The following is a 16,791-nucleotide window of genomic DNA, read 5'->3' as shown; positions in this document are numbered from 1 at the left end:
CAGGACACACATGAAGGAGAGAGAGACTCGGGGCAAAGGTCAGGCTCTGGGGTCACCAGCATACACAGTTTAGACACTGTCTTAAATGCCACCCTCAAATGTAATTTTGCATTGTGATGTCTTCCCACAGGTCCTGCACATCACTGAGATGGGAACGGGAGCGGAGAGCTCTTTCCAGGTACTATAGACCTCCTCGAGCCACGGAACAATGTTTTATTGGGGTTCTATATAGAACCCTAGGGTTTTTGACTCAGTTTGAAAGAACCCCTTAAAAAAACAAATGTTCTATACACTGGGTTAAAAACAACCTTTTCTGGGTTATTTGGCAACCCAGCGCTGGGTTAATACTGGACAGAATGCATGCTGGGTTATTTTGACCAAGCGTATTGGGTTTTATATATTGATTAACCCATTTGCTGGGTTGTTTTTTGACAGTGCTGGGTCAGTCAACCTGATACTGAAGGTTTTTTCATTTTAAATAATACAAATAAAATAGGACAGGAGCATTTCATATATAAAAAATAAAATTATTCAATGATAAGTCAGTCTTTTACAAACATAAAATACTAAATTTTTTATTTATTTTTTATTAGTAAACGTTTTAGGACGTGACAGGAGCAGCAATGGGAATCTGTGGAAAGAAACCTGATATCAAGTGGCTGTTCCAGTTCAATAAATGACAAACTTATCATAATATTCTTATATATTCATGTTTGAAAAGTTACATCCAAAAACAGTTGACAAATGTGTCCAGTTTTAAATCGTTTGGCAATTGGCACAGACTTCCCAACATTGGGTTACATTGACCCAGCGCTGGGTAGGGATGTGAGGGGGTTCATCATTTGTATTTACGTTAAAAATGACCCAGCAACTGGTTAAAAATATTACACATAACCCAATAAAATAACCCAACAGGCTGAACCTAGTTAGAGTGTATAAGGCAAAAAAAATGACTGCAAAATACTTTTATGTTTAATGGGTTTAACTAAATCCCTAAAATGATCCCATGATGGGAACCACTAGAAGTTTCTATATATGAAGCGCCTGACGGAACCCTTTACGGTTCCGTATAGAACCTTTTCTTCTAAGAGTGCAGTGTGTGTTAGATTGATGGCGCTGGTCAACAAATGCAATTTCATACTGGCTCAGACGCTGCATATTTCATAGGTTATTTATTTCCCCAGCCATTTATTAATGTAAATTATTCTTTCATTGCCCTGATTAAATATCAGGTCACAAGAGTAAAAAGAGTGTAAAATTCTGGCTCCTAATGTTGGCACACTTTGTCAAAATATACCCAATCGAAGGAGTTTCTTGTGGAAAAACAGCACTCTTTTTGTTTTAATTAGTTTGATGTTATCCAGACTAGAGTTTTTTTTAGGAGAACTTTGTGTAGCCGGAATAGTGCAAACATGCAGTCTGGCTTCCTGAGCGAACTCCATCACATCTGTCTTGAGCGCAGGTCAGCTTGGGCTCTGTGATCACACTACGGGGACACAGTTTCCCTCACACTGTAAGATGTTACAAGCAAAGTGCTTTGTTTTCGCAGCTGAAGAACGTATCCCCGAATATATATCACTTTGACAGAAGCCGACTGGAGTAAATGAGTATCGAAATAAAACCGTATTCGTCATTAGTCGGTTTTCACGGCCTGCTTTATTGTTAGAGACAGCGCTTGGGAAAAATGCAGTGTGAAATGTACTTTGTTGCATTTTAGCAGCTGCTTTTCATTCAAAGCGACTTGAGTTACTGCGTCTGATTATCGCTTAAGTTATTCAATTCAATTCAGGTTTATTTGTATAGCGCTTTTCACAATACACATCATTTCAAAGCAGCTTTACAGTCCACAGTACAATTGATGCCTTAATTAACAAGTATAAATGTCTTTGCATTACATATCAATATCAAACCAAGCTACATTTATTTAAAAGAATGATAGCGCCAAACTCTTCATGCAAACCATTTCTAGAAAAGAGGTTTGTTAGCTGTACTGTTCAACATGTACATTTGTGTGTATTGAGACATTCAAATTGATTCTCAGCGAACTTGAAGAGAAATGACTTCATACATTCACTAAAAATCACAATAAAAGCTAATATTATGAAGATCCTGCAGCACAAATGACATACTTTGTCATTATGAAAACATGTTTACATTAGTTTAACTCATCAAAAATAAGTTAAGCAATTTTCAACTTTTTTATGATTCAACTCAATTCAAGCTTTTTTAAGTCAGTTTAATGTAATTTAAGTTGAAATGACTTAAACATCCAAGTTGATTGTACTTAAAGGCAGCAACTTAAATAATATATACAGTATTATACTATTATTATATAATTAAAAGTATATTATAAACAAGGTTGACAATTCACATAATATACACACTGAATACAATAAACCAACAAAATTAGAGAGGAAATATAATACATGAGTGAATTAAAAATTGATAAATGACAATTTACATAATAAGCACTGTGAAAAATGACTGCACATGTACATAACAAAACAAGTGCCAGATAGTGTGTGTGTGTGTGTGTGTGTGGGGTGTGAGGGCAGGGTTTGTCGCTTTAGTCCGAACAGGTGGGCTCTTTCTTGTTTGCTTAAAGCTGAGGGTGTGTGTGTGTGTGTGTGTGTGTGTGTGTGTGTGTGTGTGTGTGTGTGTGTGTGTGTGTGGTGTGGTGCTGGGGGATCGAAATGTCCCCACAAAAATGGCAATATCCAAAATCCTTGTCCTTGTGTGGACATGTTTTGTTCCCTATGAGGAAAACAGCCTATAAATCATACAGAATAATGTTTTTTGAAAATGTAAAAATGCAGAAAGTTGTGTGTGTGTGTGTGTGTGTGTGTGTGTGTGTGTGTGTGCGCAGCGCAGGACACAATGTGTCCATCTTAAGAATGTGTCTGTCTTGTCTCTAGGGTTCTGACAGTCTCCTAGTTTGAAATTGTTGGCGACGACGTTCTTCTGGGAATAATAGTTGTGCCGGCTCAGTCATGGAGATTTGAATGTACGTACTTTCTGGACACATCTATGTGTTAGATTCCCTATAGCAACCTCTCAGAAGACAATAACATCCACATCATCCTGGCATCATGGTGGGAGTTTTACACGGGCAGACACCACACATTTAATGCTTGTTATTCACAGAGCAAAGACTTTATCCAAAGCAATCTATTATGCATTTGTACTAAAAGGACATTTGCCCAGATTAGAGTTTAAGTCTCTTTGTGCCAGCTTTAGTGGTTCATAAATCACCTCTTCCACGATTTGAACCTGCAGCCTCTGGATTAGCAGCCGTCCAGATCTGTAACCACTAAGTTTACGCCCTGCCACGGGTTTTCCAGGGAGACATCAGGTCAAGCTCCACCTGCACTGCCCGAGGAAGGCATTTTAATCCGCTTTCTCTGTCTGTTTCAGATGGCATGGGCATTTGCTTCTCACACACACACACACACACACACACACACACACACACACACACACACCGTCTGAGAGCAGCTCAAAATCCGGCGCAGAAGAGCTTGAGCTGTGGCCAATCTTGATAAACTCAGCCGTACTGAAATCCCGCCTCTGTATTGTGGGAAAGTGTTGATTGCTATTGCTAACCTGTCAGTTATTCTATTAGTCATAAATCTGGTGTTGATATCTAGCGTGCTGATTTCTGTTCGAGCCGTGAAGTGACGCGATCACATGAAGAATGCAGTTTCTGATTGAGCCAGAAAGTCGCAGTGTTTGGTATTTAACCTTAAAATCAGAATGTCTCATTATTGTTTATTTAATATAGCAATGATTTTAATGTTCTCTTGGTCCTTAAATAGAGCACTGCTCATTGGCTGCGTATCTTACATGCCAAATTGAAACATACATTATTTATTTATTTATTGAAAATGAATGGAGGTGAAACTTAAGAGCTTTATGCAATCTTAATCCTTATAGGTCTGTAGTGTAACTATTACATGCACTAATTACTATTACTTGTTAATTTTATTATATATTTTTAATGAATTTCCCCTTGTCTGTAAAGCACTTTGAGCAACAATCTAGTGTGATTGTGTATTAATGGTTAGCTAAAGCAAGCATCACTATTAGTATTTCACATATTTGGGGTTAGTGTTTTGAACAAAAATAAAGCAAAGTATTGAAATGTGGCACATAAGGACAAAATAGACTTACAAATATAAAATATAGATAATGGGTCCAGGATTTTATATCAGAATTGTGGGTTTGTTGTTTTGACTATTACTAGATCAGTAACTCTATGCATAGAAATTTACACTCTTAAAAATAAAGGTTCCAAAAGAGGGTTTTCGGTTCAACAAAGAACCTTTCAGTGAACAGTTCTAAAAAAGAACCATTTTTAGTGTGAAGAATTGAACATTCTAAAAATCTTAAGCACCTTTTCACTATAAATAACCGCTTGTGTGATGGAAAGTTTCAAGGTTCCTATGGAACCATAAATGCCAATGAAGAACCTTGATTTTTAAGAAACTCACATTTTCTTCCGAAATTTAAATTTTATTATTAAAAAGTGATATTATCAAGTAAACTCGTAGAGTAAAGTAGGGTGTTTGATAGTGGAGGCTGTGGTGAGAGAAATGCTGGATCCTGCAGTGTATCTCGAGGAGCAGGTGAGAGAGCGCGTTACCTGAGCTTTCCTCTTTCCCTCCATTACAGCTCATTATAATCAACGAAGAGGTTTTTTATTTATTTTTTATTCAAGAAAAAAATTACAATAGTGCAAACACGCATCTCTTAGAAATCTAGAACATTTCCAACAATGTACATATTATAATCAACGAAGAGTTCTCCAGTGCAAGAGATGGACTTCCGACGTAGGCAGCCAATCGACCAATCAGAACGCTCTCATTATAATCTGCGGCGCGCGACGCGCTCGCTTGCGCTACAGCTTCGAGGATTATCATGGGATCGCTGGAGTTTGTCGCGTCGCGTCGCTCGCTTGTAGAGTACCATGTGATAGGGGCTGGAATTTGACACCTCAGGGGTTGAAAACTCTCATGTGTTTATGGGACTTGATTTTGGCACTGGCTCCTGCGTTTAGAGTGGAGAGCGTCTCTCGTGAGGAACTGTCCTGTCCTGGACGTGGACGCGTCCGATCTCGCGTTTTAGACGCATCTGTGTCAGTCAAACTACCCTAGTTTCTGGTCGCTCTGGACAGTTTTATGTGAAAAACGTGGATGTTCAGAATTATGCATCATCACTACAAGGAGAGGTCGAGAGGAAACATTTTAAGGAATACTTTTTCATTATCTGTGGATTATTTTCACTTATCAGTTTCTTAATTTATTTCACTCAAGTCCATGACAGGAGAGGTCGATCAGGACAGAAACGGTAGGTTTATATATTTTCTTTTCTTTTTCTTTTCTTATCTTTTCTTCTTAACATCTTTATTGTTTAATTTGAATCATGTTATAGTAGAGCATATTGGTATAAAATTCGCATCTTGGAACAATTTTATTAGCATAATGACTACATTTATATTATATTTACATTAATTGTATTTAAATAACAATTTGTCTATATTTATATTATATACATTTATGTTGGCAGAATCTTTCTTAGGCTACTTTCTAATTGTGGCCCTTATCAAAGAAAATGCATGTCATTTGGCCTATTTCCGATATATATTTATTTATACGAAAATCTAATAAACTTATGTAATTTCTTGCTTTTGTGTTGCTGATCCCCAAAAGCATAAGATTCAGAAATAATTTTTCATCATAGAATATTCAATTCAAAATTTTTTTTTTTTATGGTCTCATTTTTCACTGTAGCCTAAATATAACGTGTAACTTTAAAAAAAATTCTATTTGAACAATTTTCCCTTTCCCTTTAATATTTCCTTTTTAAAACCACATAAATACATCAGTTATTCTTGGATCTGTTGAAAGGTGGTTGATCCCTGAAAATGAAAGCAAAATAAAAGCTGCTTAACTGCTCAATCTCATACTAACATGTTGAAAATGTTCCTCAAAATACTTCATTAAAGTGTATTCCTGTGCGTATTTGACAAGCTTCTTCTCTGCGGACTGATCTGATGATTGATTTAGGGGACTGACAGTAAAAGAGCTGTTTTCCTGTCTGGAAGGGATGAAATCCGGGAGAATCCCAGGGACTGTTTTCTCATCTCTGGGATCTTATTATGGCCATTCGTGATTTTTCAAGTCTTATATTTGACTATGAAGATGATCTTCTTAGCTATACTGTAATTACAAACTCTCAGTTGTAAGATCTATATGAATGTGATGTCACTTCTGGTCCAGGTGCATTGATTGTTTTCCATTGTTTACGTTCTGCTGGAACAAATGAACACCAAACCCTCCTTGTAAGTACCTTTTTAAAAGATTTTGATAGGAATGTGCAGAGATTCTTCCAGAACCAGTCCCATATGCAGCTTCCTACAGTATATTCCACCCATCTGGATGAGAGTTTGTTGAGCAGGTAATATTGCATTTCAGTATCAGATCGCAAACACTTCCAAATTGACTGCAGGCTATACTCCCTGGTATCCTGTAATCCTCGGATCAAAATTATTCATTTATTTGTATGTTGGCAAGGTTTTATGTGACTAAGGCAATTCCTTTCTCTCGGGTTATGTGTTCTATCATGGTGAGAGTAGCAATGCTGAGTCATTGGTTTGCTCTTTTTTAAGATGCACAGATGATGTGCTTCATGATGATGATGTGCTTTATACGCTGATCGAGTTTCGTGGAACCCCTGTATTATCATAGGTGGGTCTCTTTAGTTATGATCTGCCATGCATTCATGTCTTTAGCATGCTCCGTTGATAAATTGGGTGTCCTGACACTTAACGCTCAAGTGCCTGAATCACACCTGCTTTAAGAGACACTAATGCAGGCACCCCAGCCCTTTCAGTGTTACTGTCTGCTGAAAGCTGGAATAACGCTTAATCACTTCTAAACTCTCTGTTTTTGGAGAATTGCTCACCAGGAATGGAGTTTCCACCGAGACACTGTTTACTTTAATAATGTGTTAGTGGCTCATATAGTGGTTCTCAACTGCTTTTGCTCCAAGAACCAGATTTTACATGTTTTTTTGTTTTTATTATTCAAAAATTAACCGAGATGTCCTTAAAATCCAATATGGAGTTATAATAATTAATTAATATAGTAACTTTTATAAAATAGCTTTAAATAATAATAATACAAAATTAAATAGTTAATATAATATAAAATTATTCAAATATATATAATTATAATTTATATATAAAATTATAGTAAATTATATTATAAATAAACTATTTAAAATGTGTCCATATTAATTATGTGCTAAATACAGAGTTTGATTGGACAACTAAACAAACTGAAACAGGGTTTTCTCCTCCTTTTCTAATGCTAAAAATATATTTTGCTCCCCTAACACTCGATGTACGGCACTTCTTATATATAACCTTTTAGCGGTTCCCATCATTGAGAATTTTATGGATTTAGTTTTAATTAATTATTTAGTTTTGATTCATTTTTTATTTTAATTAAATTTGATGAATTAAGCAGATTTTAAACATACTTTATCACCAGAAAAAAATTTAATAACCCATTAAACATGAAAGTATTATTTAAGACATTTCACTTTTAGAACCTTTCTAGCATAAAGTTTTATTTATTTTTTAAATAGAGTCAAGATACCTAGAGTTCTCTATAGAACCTCACTGAACTTTTTTGTTTTCCTAAGAGTGATACAATTATATATAGTTAAATGCATTTTACTTTAGTTAGCACCCATAGATTTTACCATGTAAACTGTTGGTGTTTGAATAGCTCAGGTGTGTTTTCAGTGTCAGGTGTGTTTTCAGTTTTCGACTACATAGCAAGTGTAGGTTTTGGTGACTCTGAGAGCATGGAAACGTGAGTGTCAGGCGATCACACGGGACACAGGAGTGCTGTGGTGTTAGGAAGAGTTATGGGCCGCGGTCACCGTGTGGCAGTCCACCGCTGGATAATTTATTACAGACTCCACTAATGAACAGCCTAGTTGTGCAATAATGAGAAACACCTTATCCGGGGTCAGAGCAGGGCAGAGGGACACTATGGGGCAGATTCTTACATAAAGTTCAATACTGTGGTTTTGTGTAGCCTAGTCTGGTGCACGGTATACAGACGGGAAGAGACGTCTGACTGATGGGTGCGTTTGTTTAGGTTTATGTGGGGGGAAAAGTAATAGACCATGATGGAGAAATGAACAAGTAATTGCACAGCAGAAAACAAACACAGAAAACACCAAAAGAAAATGTTTATAGACTCAAAAATGATGTCCATCTTAAGTTTTTGCTCATTATCAATTTACAGTTGCTACTAATTCGCCTTGAACAAAACCCATTATAAGATTGTATGCTACTAACCTGGAAAAAGTTGGGATTTCTGTGATTAATTCCTCCTCAAAACCTTGTAAACATGACTTGGTTTCCAGGAGGACTTATAAAAGAAACCTGCGTGTGTCCTTCAGTTCCTCCCAGAAGTCCGATAAAGTAAAGCTAGAGCTTTTCCAGGTATGTGTATGAGACACTAATGTGAAGACGCCAATGTGAACGCAACAGCATTAAACACTCCTAGTGCATTCTGACTGGGATTTTTTTCCAAATTAAATGCATCAAATTATTCATTGCATATGTAAATGATAAAATGCATCTTAATTGTTTTTTGACAATCAGAGAATCAGGACCTCGGTTTAACATCTCATTCGAAGGATGAGGATATAAGGATGGATATATTGTTTTAGAAAGGAATGAGTTCAAAGCAGTTAAGAATCCATTGCATATTAATACTGACAATCTTAATCATTGTCAGTATTAATATGCAATGGATTCTTAACTGCTTTGAATTTGCTTTCTCAGTCATTCATTCCTTTCTAAAACAATATATCCATCCGTATATCCTCATCCTTCGAATGAGATGTTAAACCGAGGTCCTGATTCTCTGTGGTCATTAAAAATCCCATGGCACTTCTCGTAAAGAGTAGGGGTGTAACCCCGGTGTCCTGGCCACATTCCCTCCTAATAATCCCCATCCACTGACTGAACTGGCTCTATCACTCTCTCTCCCCTCCACCAGCTTTTGTGTGTGTGTGTGTGTGTGTGTGTGTGTGTGTGTGTGTGTGTGTGTGTGTGTGTGTGTGTGTGTGTGTGTGTGTGTGTGTGTGTGTGTGTGTGTGTGTGTGTGTGTGTGTGTGTGTGTGTGTGTGCGCACTGGCGCCGTCGTACTGTGGCTGCTATCGCATCATCCCATTGGATGCTCACACTGGTGGTGGTTGAGGAGAGATCCCCTGATATGATTGTAAAGCGCTTTGGGTGTACAGTAGTATATGAAAGCACTATATAAATGCCTCATTCATTCATCCAAATGAGACTGCAGTTATTGTTTGTTTTGGACAACAATAAAAACAGACTTCCTTTCTCCTGAGAAAAATACCTCAATTATCTCACATGTAGGGTTTCAGACAGGAACTCAGATTTTAACTTAACACCAGTCATAATACTCATCAAAGTCTTCCAAGACCAAATAATCTGAGCTGCGTACACAATATTAATAATATTTATACTCTTTAAAGCAACTATTGACTCATTTAGTCTATTTTTATATATGTATTTCTCCTAATTTGAAGAAATAAAAAATGGATACTTTCATTAAAGTCGGCATGAATTAATCAATATAGTTCTTTTCTCAGCACTTAAAGTTACAAAAATAAAGTGGCTGAGCAGTCGAGAGCTGCAGACTGATAGAAACAGAAGTTGCACTAGTCTTTTCTTCCCGTTGTGTGTGTCGTATACCCGAGTGAAACGGGTTCTCGAACAAGAACAAATGTGGGCGGGGCTTGATTTTGTCCATGAGGAATTGATTGGATGGTTGTGGTTTTCTATTGGCTGTTCTCATGTGAGTGACGGGTTGCCCCGCCCTCGTCATCAGAGAAGAGAAGAGATGATGCAAGAGTGAGAGGAAGTTATTCTGATTCAACATTACGAGGCACAATAATGATGTGCACAGATAAATCATTTAGGTTCCACTTTATTTTAAGGTGTCATTGTTACAGTGTAATTATATATTGAAGTACTGAGTAATATTAATGAACTACATGTACTTACTATAGGGTTAGGATTTGGTTGAGGGTTAGTTGCATGTAATTATGCATAATTTACTGTTATTATTTACTATGTTTGTACATGTAACGTGTAACAAGGACACTGTAAAATAAAGTGTTACCATCATTTATACCATAAAAAGCAAAATTTGTCGATTTTGATTTAATGGTGACTTTAACATATACTGAACTTTGAAAGAGCAACATTTTATTGCAGTAAAATGTTCCTCTGGGTAAGCTTTGAACCAATATGCTGTGAACAGTGCTTGTATGTGTTTGTACGCTGAGTGAAAATGCATTGGGTTCAGTCAGCAAACTCAGCCATGTGGAATGTTCTGTATGTCATCTGGGTAAATAATACAAACACTTGTCAGAATACATCTCTTTCTCCCCTTCTCTGTCTGTCCTGTCACTTCAGTTGAGCTCTCAATATCAGTCTTCATTATTCCCAATAACACACGTTACCCACCCCAGTTTTCTCCTCTGGCTCCCATTTCTCCAGCTGACAGCTTGGACCCCACAGAGAAGGAACACACACTGCTGAGAAGTGTATCTTATTTGTTTCACACACACACATGCTGGATTTTATTATTTGCAAAATGTTATTGATTCATCATGTGAGCGAGCAGGTTCATTTATCTTAATGGAGCGGACAGATGTGTGTATCTGTATACACAAGGAGATGAGAGCTAGATGTGTGTGTGTGGACATCTGGTTCTCCACTGTCACGCTCACACAGAAGTTTCTCAGTAGAAAATCCAAACAGACGCCTCTTCATTTACAGAAACTGAAACGTGTTTAAATTCTGTCAAAACTGTCTTTCCAGAGCAGCTCATCTCTCTTAGTTCACAGACGGGCTTGTATAAAAATGTCCATCTCTGATCATCTCTCCGTCTGTCTTATTCACGATACTTCTGAGGACAGCTGACGCCCTGATGCAAGGCCATTGCTATGCAGTCGATACTAGCTCATTCTGGGAGGTTGCTAGGGTGTTCGGGGCAGTTGCTAGGTGGTTGGTGCAAGTGAATAGAGTTCATCCTCAAGTTTTTGTGATATTCTGGTCTCTATGCCTTGGGTCTCTTTTGCCTTGGGATTTTCTTGTAGCGTTTTTTAATGTTTATTTTAAGACGAAATAAACACACATCGATTTTTTTGAAAGAAAAAACGCTGTCCCTGAAAGTTTCTTTCATGTCTGAAGCACAAACAGTGCAAGACGAGTGTTAGAAAGAAGTATCTTCTGCTCACCAAGGTTGAATTTATTTAATCAGAAATACAGTAAAAACAGTGATATTGTGAAATATTATTACAAATTAAAAGAACTACTTTCTATTTTAGTATTTTTTTAAATGTAATGTATTCCTGTGATGTAAAGCTGAATTTTCAGCATCATTACTCCAGTCTTCAGTGTCACATGATCCTTCAGAAATCATTCTGATGTGATGATTTGCTGCTCAAGAAACATTTTATTTTTTAATTTAATTTATTTATATTTTCTCTTTTCATGATAATGCAACACGAAATGCCATAACAACAATCCAACAAACACAACAAAAATACATTCCATGACAAAAAGAACAGGAGTAGGATGAAGGAAAAAAAAAATCTTATAAACTCCTACCCCATTCTTATATTAAGAAAGTTACAAATTAGATGGCCTCACCGACATAACAAAAAATAACAACGCCAAAAAAATAACAAAATTATGATTATCATCAATGTTGAAAACAGTCATATATTTCTGGAAACCATGATAATTTTTTCTTCAGGATTCTTTGATGCATAGAAAGTTCAAAAGAACAGCATTTAAAGTTAATCTTTTGTATAATTTGTAACATTATAAATGTCTTCACTTTAACCTTTTGATCAATTTAATGTATCCTTGCTCAAAAATATTAATTTCTTAGCAAAAAAAAAAAAAAAGGTTGTGTATTTGTTCAAGATTTGCCTTTGGTTTTACATCTTACAAAATGAATACACCTGCTCCTTTACTTTAATGTCATGTTACATGTTTAGTGGCTAATTTATGGTGCGTTCTATTTGTCCTCGGAAGTGGGAAATTCCTAGTTCCGAGTGGGAGACTCGGGAGAACCACACCAATCCCCACTTCAGAATGCAGTAAAGCTGCTCAGTGCATCAACCGTAGTAAAACAGTGGTAATATATTGTTTATTAGCACTTGTGTTTATCTGTGTGTCAATAGACTCAGTGATGCACACAGTCCTATCCAACCTCTAATTGTGGACATGATACTTTTGCATTATCTGTGTAAAATACTGCTTTTTTTGTGTTTGTATTTCTGAAAGAGCAAGCACAACACAGGTTTGCAATCTTAGTTTTCTGACCTGTGTACTGGAATGCGGTTAACTCAGGTGTGATGTCATTTCCAGCACCAAACATTGGTCCTCCGAGATAAATGAATGCAGCATTATTGTTCCAGTCATTTCTATTGGAGGAATCTGATTGGCTGGCACGTGCAGCTCAGTGTGTCTGTTTGAAACCAGACACTATCATATCAGTTTCACTGTCTGTCTTTGTACATGTTCTGTTTGATGTATGCCAGGAGGATGTTGACTTAGGTTTCTTATCTTTTTAAAAGACACTGAGCCACATCAAAACCCTTATTGGTTTACTGCATGTTTTGACAACCGTCCGCAGTGATGAATGATGTTCTTTCTTAATTTGAACTTAAAGGAAGTTGCTCAACGGTGAATCATCTCAAACTTATTTACATCTTTCGATCGGGTGTAGGCGTGTGTGTTTGTGATTTGCTGCTTTGTCACAAATGTTTAGTTGTTGACCTTTCTTTTCTCTCCTCGGGTCATGAATTTTTAATTAGATAGATAGATAGATAGATAGATAGATAGATAGATAGATAGATAGATAGATAGATAGATAGATAGATAGATAGATAGATAGATAGATAGATAGATAGATAGATAGATAGAAGCAACATGCATACATACACGCATGCATACACACACGCATACATACACACATGCATACACGCATACATACACACATGCATACATACACGCATATATACACACATGCATACATACACACATCATATGAACATAAATGCATGCATACATACATAAATACATTTATATACATACATGCACACATACATACATAAATACATTACATACAGTACATACATACCTATGACCTTCTTAGAGGCCCCAGAAACTATTTAGACTCTGACTTGACACTTAAAAAGGTCTGAATGTCAATGCATTTGATGGTAAAGTGGGATAAACAAGTGTCTGCATCAAATACTGCAGGACGAATGCCACTTTTCTTCATTGTTTTCATGCAGTCTTTATATCAGCTGCTGTTTTTAGTGGATGTATGAAGTCAGCAGGTGGAGAGAATCACAATAACTATAGACATGTTCATGCTTCACAAACTCGAATTGACAAAATACTGTTTGTCTTCATTTTTTAAGTACTAGATCAAATTTTTTTTTGTATCATTTAAATCCTTTAAAACATCGGCTCAACCGGTGGCGTGACATTGGGGCAGGATTATCTATTTGGTGACATCAGTGTGCAGACATTACACACTTCAGCTTTAATTGTTGTATATGCTTGTAGTTTATAATTGAAGAGTGAGTGCTTTAAATCTTCTTCCAACTTTTGTGTCACTCATTTAACCGGCTAAACTCTGCAGACTGTGTCAGTGCACACACAACAGCTTGCAGCCTTCGGGTTATTCATAGCAGCAGAGTGCTGTAAAACAGATATTTAAGGCTGCGGATAAAACATCTCTCTAGGTCAGCTCTGAACTGTGTTGCGACTTACATCACATCGTGTTTTTAATCGTTTAATAGCAGCAACCTTTAAATGTGTGCAGTTTCAGTGCAGCAGGAGAGAGCAGTTCACTCACTGTCTGCATGTTTATACATGTTGTCAAGGAAACGCTCTGAGCGATGTGATTAATGATGCTATAATGTGAATTTAGGCGGAATGCATGCAGACATGGTGCCGCACATTCAAGTGGTTTCCACGGCATTGCCAAGTGTACTGGGTAGTAGCTAGGGTGATGCTAGACCGTTGCTAAGGTGGTCTGTGTGGTTGCTAGGGTGTTGCTAGGTGAAAATTGTCCCATCGCTTAGTTAAAGGGATAGTTCACTTTGAAATTCATTTTTGGTATGTTTTAGCTTACCTCAAGGGCATCCAAGATGTAGGTGTCTTTTTTTCCGCAGTAGTTTCCATTTTTATATTTTTAGGTCAAACCGTTCTTGTCTGTCAGTCATATAATGCAGGTCTATGGTCACGGTCTCAAAACACAAGCACAGAGTCCAAATTAAAACAATTCCCCGTCGTCCAAATTAAACAATTCCCCATCGTAAGTACACATTGATGGCCTAAGACACGAAACGAGCGGTTTGTGTGAGAAAACGAACAGTATTTATATAGTTTTTAGCTCTTATACACAGCCACGTCCAAGTGATCTGAGGGCGCTCGCGCATCCTGGTGTGTGACGTGTACGCAGACTGGTGCATAGATATATATACACTAGATGTCGCTTTGTCTACGGCAGTTCGTTGGAACGAATGTCTTTAAGGTGACATCTAGTGTATATATCTATGCACCAGTCTGCGTACACGTCAGATCAGATCACTCGGACATGTCTGCGTATAAGAGGTAAAAACGATATAAATACTGTTCGTTTTCTCATACAAACCGCTCGTTTCGTGTCTTAGGCCATCAATGTGTACTTCCGATGGGGAATTGTTTAATTTGGATGACGGGGAATTGTTTTAATTTGGACTCTGTGCTTGTGTTTTGAGATAATGACCATAGACCTGCATTATATGACTGACAGACAAGAACGGTTTGACCTAAAAATATCAAAATTGAAACTACTGCGGAAAAAAAGACACCTACATCTTGGATGCCCTTGAGGTAAGCTAAAACATACCAAAAATGAATTTCAAAGTGAACTATCCCTTTAAGGAGTTTTCTGGAAAACTAAGGGCGTCAGCATAGACATTTCAGGGAAAAGAAAGTGTAAAAAATGTTTAATGCGTGTATAAGCAGATTAATAATTATTTACATGTAATATATATATTTTTTTTTACTTTAGTAAAATGACTTAAAAAAAAGAATATATATACTATATATGGGTAACACTTCATTTTAAGGTGACAGTTACACGTTACTACATGTAGTTACTGTAGTCATCACAGTAAATTATGCATAATTACATGCAAATAACCCTAATCCTAATCGTAACGCTATAGTATACGTGTAGTTAAGTAATATTACTTAGTACTCAAAATACTTAGTAGAGTAAGTACAATGTAACTATTTCACCTTAAAGGGTTATTTTAAGGTGTCATTGTTACAGTGTGTAATTATATATTGAAGTACTGAGTAATAATAATTAACTACATGTGCTTACTAAAGGGTAATGGTTAGGATTAGGATTTGGTTGAGGGTTATTTACATGTAATTATGCATAATTTACTGTTTTTACTATGGTAAGTACATGTAACATATGTAATAAGGACACTAGAATAAAGTGTTACCAAATAAAGTGTAACCAAAATATTTATTAAAGTTGTTCTTTGCAAAGGAATCATCATATTTGATCTTTTTTTTATTTTTTTTATTCCTGGATTAGTAGAAAAGTAATTTCTAAAGTCTCCACATTCGGCTCCATAGCACAAATTAGCATCTATACATCTATTTATAATATAATCTTATTGATATTATTTGTGTGTCTATATAAGTGTATCTATGCCTTTAGCAGAGGACAATTTAACAATATAGAAAATGGCTAAATAACTTTAATTTTGTGACACATTAACCCTCTGGTACTGTTCGCGTGTCATTTTTTAAATTTTGATTAAATGACTGTACTATATTTTAGTCTAATTATTAAAAAAAAAAATTTAAGGGGATTTTATGGTACTAAATTATATTTATGCAGTAGTTATAATCCATTTCTTCTCTTTTTGAGCATGGACCTGAAAATGAAATTTACAAGTTAAACTGCCATAAATCTTGAATTTAGCACAGACGTAAGTTTGGTCTCATTTTAAAGACGGTACTTGGCAGATTATTACTGAAGAGAAAAAAGGTTTTAAATATTTAGGTTTTAAAAATGAAAAAAAAAAATGTATATGAAATATATATTTTCCAAAACACATTTTACTCTAAAACTGTGATAAAAATCAAAGCCATCAATCTAAACAAGCCGTGTTCCCAATTTTAGGTTGATCTCTCCAAAAAATGAGCTTTCAGTAAGATTTTGTTTGGGAGCAGTGCCAAGCGTTTCCAACAGATGAAATCAGTCTCCCATTTTTGACCACGAACAATACAAGTGTTTTGATTCATCATTCATTCATTCATCACCATCATGTCTGTCAAATATGCTGCTGTTTTTGGACAGCTCTTTTCTGTACAAGCTGTGTTTACAGAGATCCTTCCACCAATGAAATCATATTCAGAAATGCAGAGTTGAACATTCATGTTGGCTGTAAAGAACTGTTTCTTTAAGAACTACTTCTTTAGGAATCGTGAATTATCTGATTTTAATTTATCTGTCGACTGGGAGAGGGTGTGGTCTAATCTAAATTTCCAAAAATTTGGCTCATCATAGGGCATACATAACTCCTTACAAGAGGTTCAAAATGAAACAGCAATCAGCCATATCTGTAACACCTTATCATCAG

The sequence above is a fragment of the Leuciscus leuciscus genome (assembly GCF_965113295.1).
Source record: "Leuciscus leuciscus genome assembly, chromosome: 14".
NCBI classification, from domain to species: Eukaryota; Metazoa; Chordata; class Actinopteri; order Cypriniformes; family Leuciscidae; genus Leuciscus; species Leuciscus leuciscus.
This window is presented reverse-complemented; position numbering follows the sequence as displayed.